This window comes from Aythya ferina, assembly GCF_964211825.1.
Source record: "Aythya ferina genome assembly, chromosome: 1".
Taxonomy (NCBI): Eukaryota; Metazoa; Chordata; class Aves; order Anseriformes; family Anatidae; genus Aythya; species Aythya ferina.
Window position 1 is genome coordinate 66,471,206 of NC_140296.1, and position 21,135 is coordinate 66,492,340.

General features: G+C 35.0%; 1 long non-coding RNA gene across 1 annotated transcript in view; it reads right to left on the reverse strand.

Moving 5' to 3' along the window:
• Window positions 1–565: 565 nt before the first annotated feature.
• LOC311424677 overlaps window positions 566–21,135 on the reverse strand; it is an 82,536-nt gene continuing 61,966 nt past the window's right edge. Inside the window, exons 6-7 of the long non-coding RNA XR_014686159.1 lie at window positions 20,047–20,171; window positions 566–636 (exon numbers count right to left, since the gene is read on the reverse strand). This is a non-coding gene — a long non-coding RNA (uncharacterized lncRNA). The remainder of the gene's footprint in view (window positions 637–20,046; window positions 20,172–21,135) is intronic.

Here is a 21,135-nt window from a genome sequence, read left to right on the forward strand (position 1 = left end):
GTTAGCTGAGAGTTCTCTGATATGTTCTGATGGCAGAACTAACACAGTTTTTGACGAAGTAGGGACTTGGTCAAAAGTTTTCGAGAGTTTAATCCTTCATTACACTCTAGAAATGAGTGCAATCCTTCAGTCTTCAGTTCACACCTCATTTACCACCCTGGATACATAGATACATTTACTTGTAAAACAGCGATAAACATAAATCCAGCTACCTTAGCTGGATTAGGTCCAGGAAACTTTTCAACCCCAAAAATGAGTTTCTAGAGGTGGATCCCATCCAACAGCTCTAGGTAGAGCTCATGAAGTCCCCTCCTTACCTTTTCTTTTTTTTTTTTTTTTTAATTTTTATTTTTAATTTTTTAATTTTAAACATTTCTCTAAAGCTTAGAAATTAGGCAGAAAATGCCTGGGTTCTTTGACCCCATATACAGTATCATAACTGAACAAGGACTGGTAGAAGCATCTCATCTTCACAGCTAAAAGGGAACATTAGTGATATTTTCCATCAACCTATTTGCAGCAAATGTAAGTTGATTTACCTTCTCATTATGTTGTAAATGTTTTCCTTCCTCTTGACTTGTCTTTGTCCTCGTCTTTGTACAGCCACTGAAGTCATAAGTCCTCTGAAGCAAGTATCTGCAAATTATAATGGTTCATTGCATAAGCAAGTAAAAGGATGAGTTATGAAGAACAAAGTTCTTGTTGCACAAGCTTCAATAATCCTTAATTCTAGGAAAGAAAATGGCCAATAACTTGTGAAAGGTACTGTGAATAAATGTGTTTAAGGCAGAATAATATGCCCTTAAATTGTGATTGGCTGTTTAGGATCCTTTTCAAGGCAAGGGGCCATGAATAACTGATAATCTTTGTGAGGTCAATTATTGTGTAACGTACACTGAAAAATCATGCAGCACATCTCATTCATATAACTTACATTATAAGTTGCTATTCAAAACCACAGGTGTCAGCTTGTAAATGAGAAACTTCTCTGTTGCATGGAAGAGAGAAAATGCAAACGAGAAAAGGACTGTAATTGAAGAAATAAAATGTGAAAACGGTACAAATGAGGAAAGCATGAAAACTGAGAATTAAGAAAAAATTGCAATGACCAATGGGTCTTTCTGAAACTTGAGGTGATTAGGTTAGACTAACTTTTTCAACTACTACTAAGATGGGTTATTAATAACCTTATTCAGGGTTACATTTTAATGGAAATGAGCATGTTTGAGCACAGTGAAATATATATATATATATATATATATAAGGTCATTCCATGGTATTTAATTTTTAATGAGAAAATAGCTACAGGGAAAAAATGTTTTTTTTTTTTTTTTTCTTTGAGAATTCTATTTTCTTTGGGTACTTGGGAGGTCGCTTGCGGTGTGGCATTCATCTTCTCTGACACGGGCTTTTGATTTGTGGCCAGTACAAGACACCAACTGAAGTGAGTATTTGTGTCTGTTTTGCTGCCAATGACATGAAGACAGTTCACCTCATTTGGATATAGGTTTCTAAGATTAAAAAAAAATCAAGCAGTGAAAGTATCTTACTCTCCCCCCTCTACTGATAGATGGAAGAACACACTTACTACACGTTAAGGCTGCATACTCTTTAGATATTGGGACATACATGTACTAATCCTACCTTAAATGCCTAACTTGTATTTGCCCATGATAGGGAGATTTATTTCACTCTGGTTGAAAAAAGACATTGTTAAATAGTTTCCACTTATAAATACAGAAAATGGGCACTCATTAAATAGAAACTGATGTTTTAAATACTGAGATCATCACTATACAGTCAGCTGTTTTCAGGAGTGTTACCAGGTATTTCATAGCCTGTGGGTGTAAGAATGGCAGTGAAAGACATAACTTTGGTATCTCCAAAGTTTCTAGTAAAAAATGATCTCAAGGAGACTCTTTTTACCTCCTCATACGTGCTTTATTTATTATCTTACACTTTATTATCTGCCTGCTGGAAGTTGCTAACCATGTACAAGGTGCCCTGATACTTGTACTGAGGATGTATGGCTATAAGTGATCATGAGATATTTGAGGTGCAGATGCATAGAAATTTCAGGAGAGTCAAAGGAGAAAAAGGCAGAAGTTATTACATATACTGTAAGTTATTACTTATTAGTTATTACTTATAAGTTATACATAACTTATAATAACTTATATAACTTATAATAACTTATAGTTATTACTTAGAAGTTATTACTTATACTTTCCCCTGTGTAGAGGAAAGCCCCCCACCCTGGGCATGGTAGTTCTTCATTCTCATGTACACTGAGGTTGGCTCTGACCCAGCAGTTGGTCTCACCTATTTGAGGCATGCATTCCCATTGAATTGATTTGGCTACACAGATTATTGATGGTTTTGGTGAGTCATCTGATTTATTGTAGATGTCTATTTTGGGATTAGATGAATTACACTTTCTGTGTTCCTAATTCTTTTCATTGTGCTTGAAGAGCCGAAGGTGAATGTGAACCCCTAGAGCATTCAGCTAAATGAATGTCCCACATCACAAGCTTGCTCAGCAAGCTTGTGTGGCTATCTGATCAAAGTCATTATTTAGGAAGAGACACCTGTAGGATAAAAGTGTTCAAAAAATCTTTTCTGAAAATAATTAAAAACAAAAAAAAAATCCTATCCAATCATTATTCAGAGCTTTAGCAGCACAGAATTCTGGTAGCTTTGTATATCTTGAGTATGATTTAATGAATGACCTGCACACTTGCCAGAAACTTTTTTCCTTGCACCTTGGCAGTAATCATGAAATTTGTTCCTGTGCAAAACCATAAGAGTGAATATGATACTTATAATGGAATCCAGTGTGAAACATTTATTATTGAGTCATTATTGAGAATCTATGTTTCCGGCCATTTTTATAACTTCCTTTGACTCTAAAGCAGTATATCACTTTCAGAATTAATACGCTGCAGAAAACAGCAAGACAGTTACCAAACAGCGGATAAAAACTAAGGATCAGAACTGAGCTACTGCAGCTTACTAATCATATTTGTCTATCCAAGGCAAGCATTTTCATTTCAGGAACGGTTTAAAAACAAGCCACATGTTTCTGTTTCTCTCAAGTGAAACCTAGATGATTTAATTATGGATACAGCTGTACAGAGTATTTAGAATATTTTGGGGAAGAATTAATAAAATACCTAAAGACACTTAAGTTAACTAAATTGCTTTACATTGAACAATAACAACAGCAATAGCAGAGTATCCAATGTGTGCTAAGACAGATTCTATCTGTGCGTTTATGAGGAAGCAGTTGACAGGTGTGTGCACGACTTTCCTGCCGGAAGACTAAAAGACATTTCTGGTGCTAGTGGTGGTTTCTGGTTCCTCATGAAGATGCACAGTACTCAGCTTTAGGCTTAGACTCCATCAGAGATACCATTAACAATGGAAGTCACATTCATTTATATCAATTTTTATTCATCCCTACTTTTCAGAGGTGAGAACTACACAACAGATAACACATTTCATTTAATTATTAGAATAAAATACAATTTCTTAGTTGATTGGAACAACTTGTGGAAAACAATAGAAATGAAATTGCTTAGGCAAATTGTGAGAGGAAGATGAATCATTTGAAATATGTAGTTTGTTTATTTCTCAGTATATCTCAGTGAAGTGAAAACCGTGTCACGTATCATCTTTTGGGATGTGGCATGCCTTTCACTTCACTGACAGAAATACTATTTGTAACAAAACCCAACAACCCTTCCTCTCTAATATATCTCATCCAATTCATGACAACAATCATTGGCAAGGGGTCCAGCATAGGGGAAGCTGTATACGTTTGGGTCTTACTGCGGTTTCTGACAGTTTTGGTATACGATAGCAGGGATGATCCAACATGGAATATATCAGATTAGCCAGAGGCATTCTTGCTTTTCTGTAGACACAGTTGTATTTCACTTTATGTTGTTTCTGGCTACTGAGATGAACAAGATGGCTGCAGCAGCAGATGAGAAAGCAATTTAAGGTTGCTGTGTAGCATGAAAAGAACTTGAAATAAACAAGATATATAACATATGAAAGAGATACTCTTGGGGAGCTAGAAGAGTTGTTAATATTGGAGAAAAAGTTTTGAGGAAAGGGCCATCTTGAAAGCAATCAGACTGTTAAAAAAATAAAATAAAATAAAATAAAATAAAATAAAATAAAATAAAATAAAATAAAATAAAATCAATAAAAATATAATGTTATTATTTGGCACAGTAAGCTGTTTATATGGAATGTACATGATGGTTTCACTCCAGTTAACAGCTACGTAATAGGCCAGATGTTCACATTAAATAGGGCTTTTAGAGTCAGCATTAACTGTGTTGGCAGTGTCAGCAAAGATATCAATATCTATGTAACTTAGACTGCCTTCAAATGGTCAGATTTATCTGCAGAGACACTTTGAAAGATCCTGATGCTCACTTTCTGTCTTTATGGGGAAAACTAGAGGATCTGTCCACAAGGTGGGAAGAGGCACTATTAAGAACTGGCCTCTGGGTGAGTGTGGCTCTCATCCAAATGCCATGAAGATCTGGATAGGTCCTCCTTCCTGCTCCTTGCTAGGCTAAAAGCTCTGTCTGGTAAAAGTCTAGATAACAAAGAGGTACATTTTTCTGAACAAAAAACCTGGGTTGACCACTGTGATTTGTTTCTGTGTTACAATGGATGCTGTATGTCTGTGCACTCACAGATAAAATATGGTAGCACTTGGCTTTGCCTTGTTCTTGCAAGAACAACATCCTCTTAACCTTCTCCCATGCCCAGGCAGTGAGAACATTTATTTATTTCTTGCCAACTTACACGATATTGTAAAATGTATGTGCAGAGTCTGTCTTATTTTCTTTTTCTCTTGACAGACCTGTACTCTAGAGCCGAAACTTGTTCTAGTCTATTTGTAAGAGATACTAGTTGGTCTGAAACACTAACCTGCTTCCTCATAGCTCTTTCAGCAAGACTCTTTACTGCCTGCTTATACAAAGATGATCTCAAAGGACAGAGAAAGGTCTTAGGTCATACTATCCTGACATAAACAAGATTTCTTTTTCAATTTCTTATTTTAGCACTGTCATCATTTATAGTGGTATATTAGGTTAATGTTTGCTAGTTACCTGCTGGTTTAGACCAAGAGAATCTGTGCTTTTTAATACATTTTAGATCTTAGAAAAATGCTGGCTATTTAATTTTAGCCTGTGTTCCTTATTTTTAGGTTTCACTTCTTTATTTTTTATTTTTAAAGTATCTTTTAACAACACCTCTGATGATGTAAATCAGTGTAGCGCTATTGATTACTGGACTAATTACATTGGACTAATGCCAATTTTTATCTACTAAGTGACTGGCTAAAGCTATTGTTAATCTGGAAGGCCATTATAATATTTTTAATGTTTGTCAGTTTGGTTCACTAAAATTGTTTGCCTTAGTCAAAAACTTTTTTGATGTCAATGCTAAAAATAAATAAATAAATAAATAAATAAAAACTACTGAGGATTGAATCAGACTTTGGATCTGGCTTAAGTGTGATTTCTTAGGTAAGATAAATGAAGTGAAGAAAAAGCATTATATGCATTGCAACTTTTCAGCAGTGTTTCTGAAGCATTGTGACATGACATCTTATGTTCTAAAATGGTTTTTAACTCTTTCAGCATAACTTTGCCTCAGGATAAAACATCCTTTTAACAGCATGTGTGAGGAAAACTGGAATGGCCTGTAGACGTGCCTGTAGGCTATGTGCTCTCTGTCACCTGCTGTATTGGCTTGACTTTGAGAAACCTTTACTTGCTCATAGTTTAAGGAATATAACATTTCCTTATCACTTTGTCCACTGAGGAAAGCTGACTAGCCTTATTCTGATGTTCTCAGTCTTAAAAGACTTCGTTTTCTTTTTTCTTTTGTTTCTCTCTCTTTTTTTTTTTTTTTTTTCTGACAGATTCCTTGTTCTTAAATTATTGTGAATATATATGAAATAAAAGACAGTATCTATAATAATAATAATAATAATAAAAACACTGTATTTTGCTTTGGTCAGATTAAAATGCACTACTATTTTCATTGGCATTGCCTTAGGTTTGAAATCAACACCAATAAAAATATTTTCTCTTGTAGGCCAACTCAGCATTTTGATGTATCCCTGTCCAGTTATCTACATGTCAGCTGAAATAAACTGATGTTTATCGCTTCTAGAAAAAGTGATTACTTACCAACATTCAAGCTGTAGTACTATATTAATGTATGGCTGTGTTATATAATGTAACACAAACGTTTTATCTACAGCTGTCATTGTACTAACAAAGATATGAACTGCACACACCTGAGCTTTGCAAAATGTATCTTTGTCAGGTGAATTGCCTTCTACCAATAATTAATAGAAAATTCTTTAAGGACATATGGGAAGAATAAAGGATTTGAGTCAAGGTTAGCAAAACTTGTAAAATCCATCTCTAAATGTCATCATTCAGAAAAGCTAGACTTTCAACAGCACACTGAAGAACACTTGAAGATGCACATGAACCCCCCTGAACAGCCTAGTAATGTAAAGGTTCAAATTTTCAGTTGTCATATTCAGTGTGCTCTGTCCCTGTCAGCCCAAAATACATCAGCTATAAATATGGGTCATAACACCACTAAAATCAACAGGACTCAAGCATGTCCAAGAGTGCTGTAATTGAATATTGATTCTAGATCTCAGCTACACTTAAAATGATAAGAAATTCCTGTCTGGTTCTCACATTACCTTACAAGAGAAATAGGAAAAGAAATGAAATTTGTATGTGGAAATGATCATTTGCATTGTTTAGAGAAGTCCAAACAAAGTTGCAGTGCATATTCTCTTGCAACCTTATCAACACCAACAAATCTTCAGGAGCTCCCCAGTCCAGGTACTATGGTTGTGCTCATAAAAATTATTTGTACCTACGTAAGTATTTCATATACTGGAAGCACTTTACAAACACTTCCTGAGTAAGAATCATAGACTGAGCCTTGTAAGGCTTATCATCCTCATTTTAAAACAGTAGAAGTAAAATGACTTGCTCAAGGCCATGACATAATTTGGTGGGCAGAACTGGGATTAGAACACTGACTTTCATGCCTCACACCTCATTACTGCACATCACTCTGTCTCTCAGGTTGAGAAACTGAAAAAGATTTGGTAATAGATTTCCCCTTTACTTCATGTTGCTGTGTCTTAGATGAAGTGTCAAAATGAAAGCTGGTCCATGTGTGAGCATTACTGATCCCTGTTCACTCTTCAGCAGAGCTGGAACCCAGCTCCAAATTTGACCCTTCTCAGGGCTGTATTCCTTGTCTCAAAGACAGTTATGCTTGTACTGGTGTTACTCTACCAGGGGTTTATGAAAATCTAGGTCTTTGGGTTTCTTATGGATAAGAGTTGCTATGTAAATTAAAAAAAATAATATTAACCATTTTTATGATGATCCCTTTTCATTCGGGACTCTTTGGCATTACTATTATTATTATTATTATTATTATTAGTGTTTCCCTTTGTTGCAAATTCTGTTCTCTGTCAAATAAATTGCTTGTTAAATGGACCTATCCATAGAGAAAGACAAAACAGAGGTAAATCTATCCTGCTGCTGTTATTAATATGCTATTAAAAGATTTATTTGAAACAATGTTACCTGTTTGCTGCAAATCCCCACAAAGAAACAAGAAATGTTTGCAGAATCTCAAAGCATGTCGGAGATGCACCTGTGTTGTTAATTCCCAGTCAAATTGTGCAATAATAAAATGTTTCTCTAATGTATCTTTTTTTTTTTTTAGAAAAAAAAAAAAAAAGTGATTTTGAACACATGCATTTTCATTATGTCTGAATTTCATTTAATGTGTTTTTACAATACATGTTTGTGGTGTATCATTCCAGAAAGAAAGAAAAAAGGCTCCATCTGAAATCATATTTGATTATAAGAGTGCACCCTCATACATATCTAATAAACAAATAAACAAATCAGTTTGATCTGTTATGCAGATAACACTGATATGTAAAATATGTTCAGGAACTAAAATGCATTTTCTGTGCAGAAGTTTTCCTTGTAGAATGCACAGTGAATTTATGTGAACTGTATACAGCACTGAGACTCTTTTATGTAGCCTGTTTCCCTGGCTGATAGCTAAAAGAGGTTAGGCTGAATCTCAGTGGATCAATTAACAGAGGGACCTGTCCTTCAACAGAAGAAGATCTATTTCAGGATTTGCATATCACTGAAAAAAATTACAAAGCTGAGATAAATACAAGCCCGATAATAACTCACTGCAGGCTTGGCTTCATTCCTAGATTTCCTTGGCTGTTTGTCCTAATAAAGTGTCTCCATGGCACTTAGGGCAGGAAGGTTATTAGTAGCTGTCAATCAAAAGAAGGAGTATGCATCGGCAGGAGGAGGAAGAGAAGAGAGGTGACATTCATCCTCTTTTCTCAATATATTGGGTATAAAAGTCATTCAGAGCAAGCAGCTAAAAAGGGACAGGTCCCTCTTCATCCCTCATGGAAAAGGAGAAGAAGGAAAAAAAAAATGCCTTGGTAACCAACAATTTAATAATAAAATGGAATACATCAATCATTTTGCTATACCTTATTAATGCTGGGATGTTTATTAACACCAAGGAATATGAAGGACATATATAAGAAGAGTAGGATAAAGGCTCATGACAAAACACTTCTGGTTGATATTTTAGTAAGAACAAATGATAACTTTAAACAGCTCCAACTTGAGATAAAACTTTAGCACTGTATAGAGAATAGATGTGTTTCACCTTTAAGCTAACATGGTTCTGGCAGCAAACACCTTTGAAAGGCTAGTAACAACACAAAGTATGCATTTCTTATCTAATTTAAATCAGATACAGTGATTTTAACTTTACCAAGTTGATGCTCGGAACTGATCTATACACCAATTAATTAATACTTTAAAGGTCTTTAATTTACTGTACCACTTTCTTAATTAAAGTATATCTGCTGCTAAAGCACATCATCTCTATATATGCATATTTTCATAAGTAACAGAGTCCATAGAGTGCTAATTGATATCCTGGTCTCCAGACAATACTTTACTAAATGAAATGACAATTATAACCAATTAAAATTCACTTTACATACCACTTCACCTATTTTGTATGTATTATGCATGAAGACAGAGAGTACATTGCCTCGCTGCTCAGGATTTGTGTGCGTCTGTGCAACTGATGGACAGCTCTAAGGTATTCCTTTTAGCTAGCTTTTTACCATGGGTCATTTTCTGGGCTCATCTAAAACCTATATTTTGCTGTTACATAGATACATCAGTTACTAAAAGCTATTAATTGCTTTGTGAGGATTGTATTATTATTATTATTATTATTTCCTTTGACAAATGTGAGTCGAGTTCACAGTTATACCTCCATCTCACTATGATAAAAAAAAAAAAAAGGGGGGGGGGGTAAAATAGCACTGTGCCTAATTAAAAAAGCTAAACTTCTACTCTCAGACACATTGTATGCAACTTAGAAATGGCACAGTGCTGCACACCTACTAAGGAGAGTGTGGGAGTAACACAGGAATGAAGTCGTTGGGAGAAGAGCATGTTTGGAACAGGCACTTCAGGCTCAGCTAAAGAGAAGCACTACACATTTTTTTGTGAGAAAGGGAGTTGTTCCCCCTTTCCCACTTGAAAGCTTTGGTTTTGCACACACGCACACACAGTGCAGAGCAGAGATTGTTCCGGCTGGGACTGTTGCTCTTTGACCTGATCTCATGCCCATGAAGGATAGCAGGCATTGCTCCACTGTGATGGGACCTGCCCTTGGATGTGCAGTCTGCAACAGGGGCAGGTCCCAGTAGCACTGTGGTGTAACATATTGCATGGGGAGGTCTCACAGACCTCCAGTCAGTGCCTGAAGATCCAGTGCACCATGGTGAAGTAGGCTGTGCAGTGGGGCAGCAGGGTTCACTGTGCTGGTTCCACTACCATGCAACCCCTGCACTCCTGGAAGCAAGAGATGGACTTACCCTTCGGGACTGCACAATACTGATATTAAAAACTAAAGAATTTACATTAAAAGAAGTGAAAACTCCATGGGTTTCTTCCCTCTCCATTCTTTTCATTCTACTTCTTCCTTTGCAAAGGTACAACCAAGAAGACACTTTCTTGTTGTAATAAGGAGGAAAAAATGGGAACTTGTCCTTAAATAAATAAATTCATGATAAATGGAATCACTGCATATTTCTTGGGGTGTTTTGGGTTTTGTTTGTTTATTTGTTTAAAAAAATAAATAAATATGTTTTCCATCAGATCAGTTTTGTAAATCTGCAAGGACTTCCCAGGCTGACTTGCATTATCTTCTCCCTATCCAACTGGCTGTGGAGAAACTTTGAAATTTTCATGCAAGATATGCCACCAAGTAAAAAATAAAATAAAATAAAATAAAATAAAATAAAATAAAATAAAATAAAATAAAATAAAATAAAATAAAATAAAATAAAATAAAATAAAAATCAGTCAAACAACAACAAAAAAAACACACTTTACCCCACCTTGAAAAGTCTTCCATGTTCACTCACTGAACCACTCTGAATGTTGAATGAGTTAAAAACCACAGAACCAGGTCATCTCCTCCTGCTATCATAAGCAGAGAAGGAACAGATGGAGGTCATTACCACACTTTTTTGGGAAGATGCATCTGATTGCTAACCTGCCACAGGGATGGAGTTTGTTTTCTGAGGAAGAAGCCATGAAGTCTGTTAAAAATGTTGCCTGTTCTTATAACAAGGCATCTACCCTGTGATTATTGGCTTCAACCACAGGCTCAACTATAGCATGGATCCAGGAGCTATATAACTGGGCAAGTACCCCAGGACCAACAAGAATTTGACATACCCTTCTGCTTCTTTCTCAGCTCTCTTTGCCAAACCCACTTCACTTCCCTTTGAATTATTACAACTCCACATCAATTTTGTCCCATAGCAAATACCTGCAGTCTCAAGTCAAGCGCAGGAGCAGCGGTGCAGGTTGTACCAAGAATTTGCTCTCTGCCCACAAGGGTGAATTCATCAGAAGGATTCTTCTGTATACAAGTTTTGAGGGAAAAGCCTGAATCAAAATGTCAGAAATCAATATTGTACCAAGCCTTTTTTTTTTTTTTTTTTTTTTTTTCCCCTCGTCTTTTTTATGTTTATCTAGGAAATGACAATAACTGCCATTTTTTGACTCAAACTACCTACTTTTTAGTAGCAGGTAAGGGTAAAAACAACAAAGGTACAAACTATGGATGTAAGTGTTTTTCACAAGAACAGTTTTGTGGCATTAGGACGTGTATATATAATAGGTGACATTTAAGAGTTGAGACACATTGTCTTGGTACTGAACATTTGATGAATTCCCTGCCAGTATTTGTTTTTGTTCTTGTGACATTAAAATAAAGTTGCAAGCAATAAGAAACTGCTTCTCATTTTAATAGATGGTAACAATTTATAACACCTTTAAGTTGTACTTGTACACAATGTGAAGGGGAAGGGGGGAGAATTGGTGCAGCTGCTGCTATTTTTACTTTGATTTAGTATTTTATAAAATGGCCTCAGAGTTTTTTAGATGAACAAAAGATTAGTGATGCTGCTAGAAATTAAAATAAAATATGCAGTTCACAAATGTCTAAGTGAAGTAGACTGGTATCTCTCCATTGAAACTCTGTTATTCTTATGCCAGCTGTGGTGGTAGTTTATTGACTGTAAGATCAAATCTTAGCAAGATCAAATCTTAGTTTATTTTTTCCTCTGCTAGGCCCAATTTATGTATATTATTAGTAAATAAAAGTTTTTCATGTGTTTAGAATCAGATCCAAAACCAGGCTTTAGCAAGACTCAAATTATGGATCTGCATAATTCAAAGTATGTTTTTCAGTATGGACTGCTGAAGTATGTGAAAGGTGCATTCAATTCACTGCATTGCTAGTATGATTTTATGAAAACTGAAAGTGCCTTTCATTTTCTCATTCTAAATAGAAAGAAGCTATTCATGTAAAATATATGAACTGTTAAGGGATAGTCAAACTACAAGTATTCTTGGCAGACTTTTTTTTTCTCATCCATTTAAACATAGTTTAAGCAAGAAACATTTTTTTAAAGTCTGTTTAAAGTGATTCACTTGAAGATGAGAATTCTTCAGTTAAGGGAAGGAGGAGGGGAAGACAGTAATGACAACCAACAGCTCAGGCTCTCTTTTTAACACTGGCAAAAATGTGAATAACATTAATGTGTCAGAATTATTCTAGACAGTGATTTTACACACAAATATTTTCTTTGGAAACATTTCTTACTAGGTTTCTGTATTTAATAACAGAAAATTGTTAATTTTTTTATTAGTATTAAATGTAATGTTGAGCTAGTGCCACTGATGTTTCTGTTTCCTTGTAGAAATAATTTTGATTTCTTTTGATTGACTCTGATTTCTGAATTTCAGGAGTATCTACTTTATCAATTTGTTTCACATGAAATATGCTTGACATTTCTAAGATGTAAAAATAATTCCTGTATACAGATGTAAAAATAATTATTGTATAACTTTATTTTACAATTACCAAGACTGATTTTTCATTAATATTTTTATTTTTTTTTTATTTTTTTTTTATGAACAAAACTTGTTTTGTGCAGTAAATGAAGTGCCAACACAGACAAATGTAACCAACATTAAGCTAGCCAATAGAATTCAACAAACTGCTCAGGTCATTAATATAATTTGTTTTGGCACTGTTACATTTCCTAGTGCTACTCTGAGTAGTTTGCTGGGCACATCAATTTGTTTTCAGCTATTGTGAAATTGGATATCCTGGCTTTCATCCAAAGCACCCTCTCAATTTGCATATCTTTGTTATCATTTCAGGTTCTCAGAACATACTGTGGACTATCACACCATCTGCACCAAGATCCTCACATCCAAACACAAATTAAAAATGAAACTGTAAAATTTGCAAGGAAACAATACAGACCTTTTATCTCATTCTCCCTCTGTTCATTTTCAAAAGAGAAACTTGCTTGTAGCCAAGCATAGCAAAAAAGGCTTTTATTAATTGGACTGGCATCAAGCATGCATACATAAAATTGTTTATTTTTTCCCTATAAAGGGGTTGCCTGACATAAAAGGGTCTTTGAAGATGACATTCAGATTTTGACATTTGCATGATATTGTATAAATATCAGAGGTAGGAGACTTTTCTGACAAACCAGATGGGTCAAAAAAAAAAAAAAAAAAAAAAAAAAAGAGCACTTCCAGAGATAGATATTAGTCTTTTACTATTAGAAGGATATTAGTTCTCCTCAAAGCTGCGAATTATTAGGCAGAAAAAACAAACATTTTTTTTCTCAAACCATGCTTTATTTAATTCTTTTCAATCTGAGTAAGCTGGGCTTGGGGAAAATATAAAATAATGTCATTACTTTTGGGGGGGGGGGGGGGTAATTCAATTAAGATCACAGAATATAATTGAATCTTGTCTTTTGAGTGCCACAGAGATTAAATCTTATTGCTGAATTTACTGCTTCTTGATGGAGCTAATCTCGATTTTAAGCATGGACTATGAATGTTGTTTGAAATACAAAAAGGCATTTTAGGTCTTAATTCATCAATGCTGGAATTATGCAGAGAGAGATTCTTCCTTTTAGCTTAGTTCCTGGGTGCACTTTGATAGGAACCAGCAGTTTCAGTTTTTATCTGTTGTAGCAGAGGAGAAGAGAGGAGGGGAAGAAAAAAATCTGAAAACCTATAACAATTGCAGAGGCACTTAGCAGAGAGGTTTGCTGACTGTGTACTTCAGCAAAGATTTCAAATGAGGGAAGAGGGAACCTCCTCCTTTTGATCGTGGGAAAGAATAGCACAAATCTGATTATATATTTTGACCCTTCTTTATCAACAAAGAATCAGCTACTGTCAGGAAGTAATGCACAGGAACTAGTTGGTTTCACTGGGCAGGTTGGGAGAATGACCTGAGAACCTTCTCCGAGCCTGCTGCTTTTGATGATATGTTGCCGTGCTGTTCAAAAACCTCTGCATTATGAGACTATAGTGAAAGGAAAAGAGGAAAAGAGAGAAAAAGAGAGGAAAGTGGAAAGTATGAGGAATGGAGGGTGTGGGATGACATGAGGAAGGGAAGAAGGAAAGAACAACTTAAAACCTGACTTCCACTTGACATCTTCAGAAGGTTTTGGTACCTGTATATATCTATACTTTTATATATAGAAAATGACTGAAAACTGAAAATAAACATATCATCAGAAACTCATTTTACCTCATTGTTTCAGCATTTACATTGCTATAACTCTTTCCCTGGAATTAATTAATTACCTTTATTCAGACAGTTCACTTGAGGCAAGAGAGGTGCATGCATTTGATCTCGGAGCATAACACTGCTTCCATCTCAAGAACAAGTCAAAGCTGACCTGTCTTATATATATGCCTTTTTCTTTTAATTCCATCGGTCTTACATCACTGTGAACATATGGCTAGGGACTTCTTCCTTCTTCTGTGGTTCCCAATGACACCTTTAATTATACAAATCAGTAATGACTTTTCCTTATAATTCTAAAATGTTCACCTGTTCTCATCCTCTCTCCATTTACTGCACCCATCCTTCAGCCATTGACCTTAATTTCAGTAAGACTGTGAATAATAATTTTTTCACAGTTTTGTCATCCAGACCCCCATACAGATTCCAGACATGCTCCTTATAGTTCTTCCATTTCCACATTTCATTAGACTCACCATCCTAATTTCATGATAAATACCTGGTTAGTCACTGACTAAAGCAATGCTTTCTCTTATTTCTTGACTGTTCTATGATCAACTTAAGGAAATAGTAAGGACTTTTATTCCTGATGGTGAAACTCACTTGTATATTCAGCTACTGGAATTTATGAAGGTAAAAGTGTTGCTAATTTGTTAGTTAAGTCCATGATAAGCCAGAAAATGGTAAATTTCAACTGAGGTTGCTGAAACATTAGGTTTTAAAGTGGTAGGAACTTTATCCTAATGTAGATGCTTTAGAAACCTGGAGAAGAAGTCAAGTTCAGTCTAATTTTAGGTTGCCAATTATCTATGCTATTTAAAGCATTCCCATTCAATTAGCCATTGACATGCACTAAAAAGTAGGCAGCAACACTTAGACCAAACCTCAATAAGATGGTACCCACCTGTAACTCAGTGGAAAATCTACTGAACAAAAGCAAGGCAAAGTTTAAACCTGGGTTCTTGGACCCATGGCGAGACTAAATACTGTACCACCATGTCTGAAAGCAGAAAGTTCACTGTCGCTCAATACATCTGATGCACTTTATAATAATGGCTTATCCTAATGAAAACATCAGACTGGTTGGCGTCAGCTCATGTTATTTGTCTTGTAAGTAGCAGTTGCACAAGTTAAAACAGCCTTGGATTAATCGAAGCACTGCAGAACAATGTTTCAATACACTTTTAGGTGTTTCATTCCTGATTAGAATTCTTTATTGGTGCTCCTTGTTTTCACTTCCTCACCTCCTTCTCTGAAAATACAGTTGGTCTTTGACTGTGCCCTGCTACTTTAAATAAACACATCTCCATTAGAAGGAGGTCAAACCACATATACTGGCCAAATGCCAGTTCAAGAAATTGCATTCTGCCTACCTAAATAACTTTTAAAATTTCATCTGAGAGAGTGTGTGAGAGAGAGAGAGAGGGAGAGAGAAAAGAAAATGTGTTCTTCACTTCTGGTCCTGAACTATAATGTAGAAGCAACATACCAAGTCTCAACTAAGTAAACTGGTTCACAGGTTGAATCTCATTTATTAATACTTATAACAAACTGTGTCTGAATTGTTTTCAGACCAAGAATTTCAGTGAATAATCTAGAATAGTGAATATACAATAAACAAACAAAAATAAAAAAAAAAAAAAAAAAAAAGAATTCAAAACATTTTGTGCTACAACTTACTCTCTTAAGACTAAGCCATATACTTTCTAACCCCTTCAACCTAGGAAATTGTAGAAGAAGACACAAGATTTATTCCATCCACTTGAAATGAAGAATTTAATAGAAGAACATCAAATGCAGAACTGAAGTCTGAGATTAAAATACATCTAATATTATAAGATGTGATATATGCACATATATTCAGACTGAATAGTACTTTCCTTTATATGTATTTTTCTGACTGTAACTGAAGATATTTCTAGACCATCCATTATTTTTTGAGAGAGTTTGTCCTAGACTTATTAGAACAACTTTTTGCTGTGTGAGGAGTAATCTGCTCAGATTTGAACCAGATACATGTTACTAACAATTATTTTTGTTGAAAAAAATAAATAAGTTGATTTTAAAAAGGGAGGAGGGGAGGCGAGGAGAAGTGGTAAGTTACTAGAGCTTATTCCTGGCAGAAAAAAATATGCTTATTTTCATGCTGACCTATCAAGAACTGTCTGGACAGGATAGAAACCGAACAGGCATCTGATCACCATTAAAATATTCTCTGTTTTCTCTGTAATATTCCTTCATCTAAGAGAAAATGCAATGGGCTGGGAAGCAAGGGATCATTAATTTTTGACTTCCTTCTACTTAAGCATTGGTGTAAGTAATTAAATAATTTTTAAAGTAACGATTATGTAATAATCTCATTTTTAAATTTTACTTTATGCTGCATTGGGAAATTATGCACAATAAATAGAACCTAGACCTCCAGTAACCCAAACTCTGAGTCAAATGGGCTTATCTTTCAGAAAATAGTGGTAGATTTAGATATTTTGCCCACAGAATGAAACCATTCTTCATTTCAGGATCTTCTTCATTCTCCATAATTTTGAGACACATAACAAGAAAGTATATTACCATCATAGATGCTATTGTTGATAATTCATGTGTTCAGAGGTGTGAACATATTATAAACCTACTTGAAAATCAATTCAAGTACAATATTCAACAATTCAACACAATAACATATTTTTTTTCTAAACACACACACAAGTGTATAGCCATATACACACACATTCTAAACACAGAGATAAGCAGTATAGCTCCTTATGTCCATCTTGCTCTTAATGTTTTCTTATGGACAATTCTGGTGACAGAATACAATGCATGATTGTAAACTTTTTCAGGGAAAGTATTCCCTCCAAATGTTACATGTTAAGAACCTTTAGTATTAAAGACAAAGTTTAGCTGCTTAATAAAGGACTGGTCTATAAGTCTGTAAAGAGGCATGCACACCTATGGTGCTATATAAGTACATAAATAATAATTGTAATTAATGTGTCTCAACTTCCTGATCTGGAAAGGATTAATTAGTTGAGGAGGATTAATTAGATATTGTTAGCACAGTACTTTGAAGATGTAAAGTGCTATATATATAAGTGGTAAGTACTACTGCATCGTGATTTTCATGTTCTTTGTGCTATACTTAGTAGCTTACGAATTCTAAGATTTCATTTGCCGGAATATTTGTGAAACTGGATGTGTCTGTCTAACTGGGAGTCCACATAGTTATGTTTGCATATAGTTTAACATTAAAGCCTTGTGTAAACAGACCTGCTTTCAGTTTGTAATTGTTGAAACCACTAGGGTCACATTGGCAACAAAATAGTTTATAGGCTTCATGGTTGCAGACATCTGGTGTATAGTTTTGTACAAATAAATACTACTTTGATGAAACTTGAAACTAAACAAAATGGTGCTAAAGAGAATTCCCGTTGGGAGGAAAAAAAAAAAAAGGTTTGAGTTGCAGAAGGTTTCAGAGACTCCCAGGTGTTGTTCCACTAAGTACTAGATCATATTTTCCAGCTGAATAAAATGCATGCTTTCTTTTACTTATATCAAAATATGTGACAATAAGATAATTAATACTAAAATGAAGAGAGACCTGAAACTCTACAAGTAAAACTAGAAACTTTGGCTAAATATTCTGTAAAATATGAATTATGATGTGAAGCCTTGTGACTTATTTTTGCTCTGTTTTACTGATTTATGAAAGAGGATAGAATGAAACTTTGTGATTTTTTATTTCCTTAAGTTACATTAAGGCCATTTGATCTGAAATTCACCTGTAAAATATAAACTATCAAATGCTTCCTTCTGCAGTTGCACATAGCTCTGCAAATCAACACAGTACTAAGAGGCATATCAGAGCAAGAAAGGATGGAAATCATTTCCACCAAGTCATATATCTGCAACCTACATTTGAAAATATGCTACATTTCCCTTATCCTCTTTCTTATGCTGATATGGAAAGACAACCTGGAAAAGAGTTGCTGAATGATGCTGAATAAGTCAGTGGGAAACAGCGATGCCAAACTAATTGTAGCAGACAAAGGGTTTCCTTGGTACTGTAGAAATTGAAACAGTATAGCAAAACTCTGTGCATGTTGTGTAGATCACATCAGTGAATGTTAAAGGTAAGACCACTGGAAAATATAATTTTACTTTCATTCAACAACCTAGAAGTGTCATATAGCAATTAATTAATATCCTGAATCATGTCTATTAACACCCTGTATTACAGCTTGAGTAAAACATCTCTGAGCACAGGCATAATGAGGTATCTGGTCTCAAATAACTATTAAAAAGCCCTTTGTGACCAATAGGATAATCCCTCCAGAGGGCAATCCATCCCATATTAAAACATCTAGATGGAGTTGATTCTTCAAGGTACTGGCCTCTCTTCACTGACTGGAAGAGTCTAGGATAAATAGCCAGATTTTATACAGATGAAGTTGCGTAGATAAATTTTACATGGATATAACACCTCATGTCAGTGGCATCCCTCTAGATTTTCTTTAGGGGAATTGCAGTTAACAAACTGATTTTTAACTTCTTCTCTCGCTTACCCAAATAAGTTGCTGACATTTGTTGGAGACAAATTTTGCAGCAACTACTGTTTACCCTTGATGGAGAAAGAATCATAGAAGCATAGAATGGTTTGGGTTGGAAGGGACCTAAAAACTCATCTAATTCCAATCCCCCTGCCATGGGCAGGGATCACTTAATTTCATTGGTCTGAGCCAAATAACTTGCTTGTCTTCCTACATGGCCACTGCCTTGGTTCCAGCTATAGTGATTCCTGAATAGATTAGCTGCTCCTAAACTATGATTATACTCCCAAAATATTTCAGGCAGGGCCTGTGGCTATCTGCATAAAATGTTGCAATATAACAATATATGAACAACATAAAGTCTGCCTAGAAATGCAAAATAAGAATCTAGCAGACTCAGCTGCTAACAGGTGTGCTTTCTCTAACTGACTTCTTTATTGTTATATATTTATAACAATATATTTATGTTTATTGTTTACAGACTAAAAAAGACTCACAAAAGTGAAGAAAAAGCCACCAAGTTAAATGCCCAACTTGAAAGGTGGTTTGAACCAAATTGCAGTACCCTCCCAAAAAAGCAAACAAACAAACAAACAAACATGTTTTTCATTCCCTTTCTTTGCTTTGTTAAACACTAAGAGTATTCTCATTACATTTCTTGATGGCTACAAAAATAAATAAATAAATAATCTATAGACTTCTCAGCCCTATTTCCGGTTATCCATGGAAAAAGAACACCAACACAGCTGTGCTTTGCTTAGTAGGAATTAGGTTACACCTTTTTTCATTAAGGATAAAGGAACAGGGGATTGTATTCTCTGGAGTCTGATAAGGTACACCTGATCAAAGTATTTTTTGGTAGGTGAGATAGTCACAGTAACTGTCTTTTTTTTTCTTTCTGTGTTCATTAGGAACTGAACTCAAATTCCACCTAATCTGATGATGTGTAAGGCAACATATTCACACCCCTTCTAGCAGCTCATTGTATGTCACTAAATTTTGTCATACAATGGAAAGTTTGAGGAGACTTGATGAGTGTTTGTGTCATAACATCTAAGGAATGTTGCCTAAGTAAAAGGTTAGGCTAGTTAAAGGAAGAAATTATGCTCAGAAACATAAATTAGTTCTCTTTTCTGTCTTAAGTTTAAAAGTGTTTACCACAAATTTACCAGCTCTTGGACATTTCCATCCATATTTCACTCTCCCTTACATCGACAACAGCCTTCTCAGAGGATCTGTGCTGCAGTTGTCAGTCTTGCTACTGAGCTTTGGTTGATGTTCTCAGCTGGCCAAGTGATGTAGGACTTTGAATCCAGCTCTCTCAAGATGCTCAGCCTGAAAGTAAACCACATTAAATAATAATAAATAATAAAGCATTAAAAGTATTTTTTTTTAACTTTCTTTAATTGAGGAACATCCATTTAAATGGATGTCCATCCATCCTTTTTGCAAACATGATTTTATCACATCTATTATTTCCACAGTTATTTCAGTGTTGTTGGTTTGTTTTTATTTTACTTTAATCACTTTCTGGACCCCTGTCTGTCAGTAGTGCAGTTTTACAAATAACACCTCCACAGTTAAGACTAGCAGATTTTCCTTGGCTTCTTTCTGGAGCTTTTTTCCACCTCAATTTATCTGTTTTTAATTTTTTATATCTATCCTGCACATGTATGCTGCTCATGTATGCACATCCTTCATACAGCTATGTTGACATGCTCCTTGCTTTGAAACATCACCAAGTTAATTAGAGTAATAGAAACACTGTTCACCTTGGACTTATGATAGAGTTGGGTTTCAAAGAGTCATGAGAAAATTATCTTGGCTTTCATAATATGATCGTTGTGGCTTATTTCTAGTTTTCACTGTTGGCTTATGTATTTGTTGATGGCAATACAACTCAGACTAATTTCTTGTGGAAAAGATTTTCAGGTGCACATTGCTTATTCAGGCCCTTGTATTAAAGTAGGAAACACAAGATTTTATAATAACAATAATTATCTAATTGGTAAGATTATCATCTTCTCTTTAAAGACTTGCATATCTTTTAAGTTCTTATGTAGTCTACATTTAAAAATCAGTCCTGAAATATGCAAATTCACAGGACATTTGCTTCAGGATATCTGGAAATGAATTGCAAAGTTGTAAAACTCTATTCAAACAAATGCATGGAAGCAATAAAAGCCAGCCTTTATTGAAATGGTGCTTGACTTTTTTTTGTCAGTATATCCTAATCTATGCAACTCCCCACTTAAAAACAGGGTCAAATTGAATACCTGCCTGGAGTACAAAAGCACAG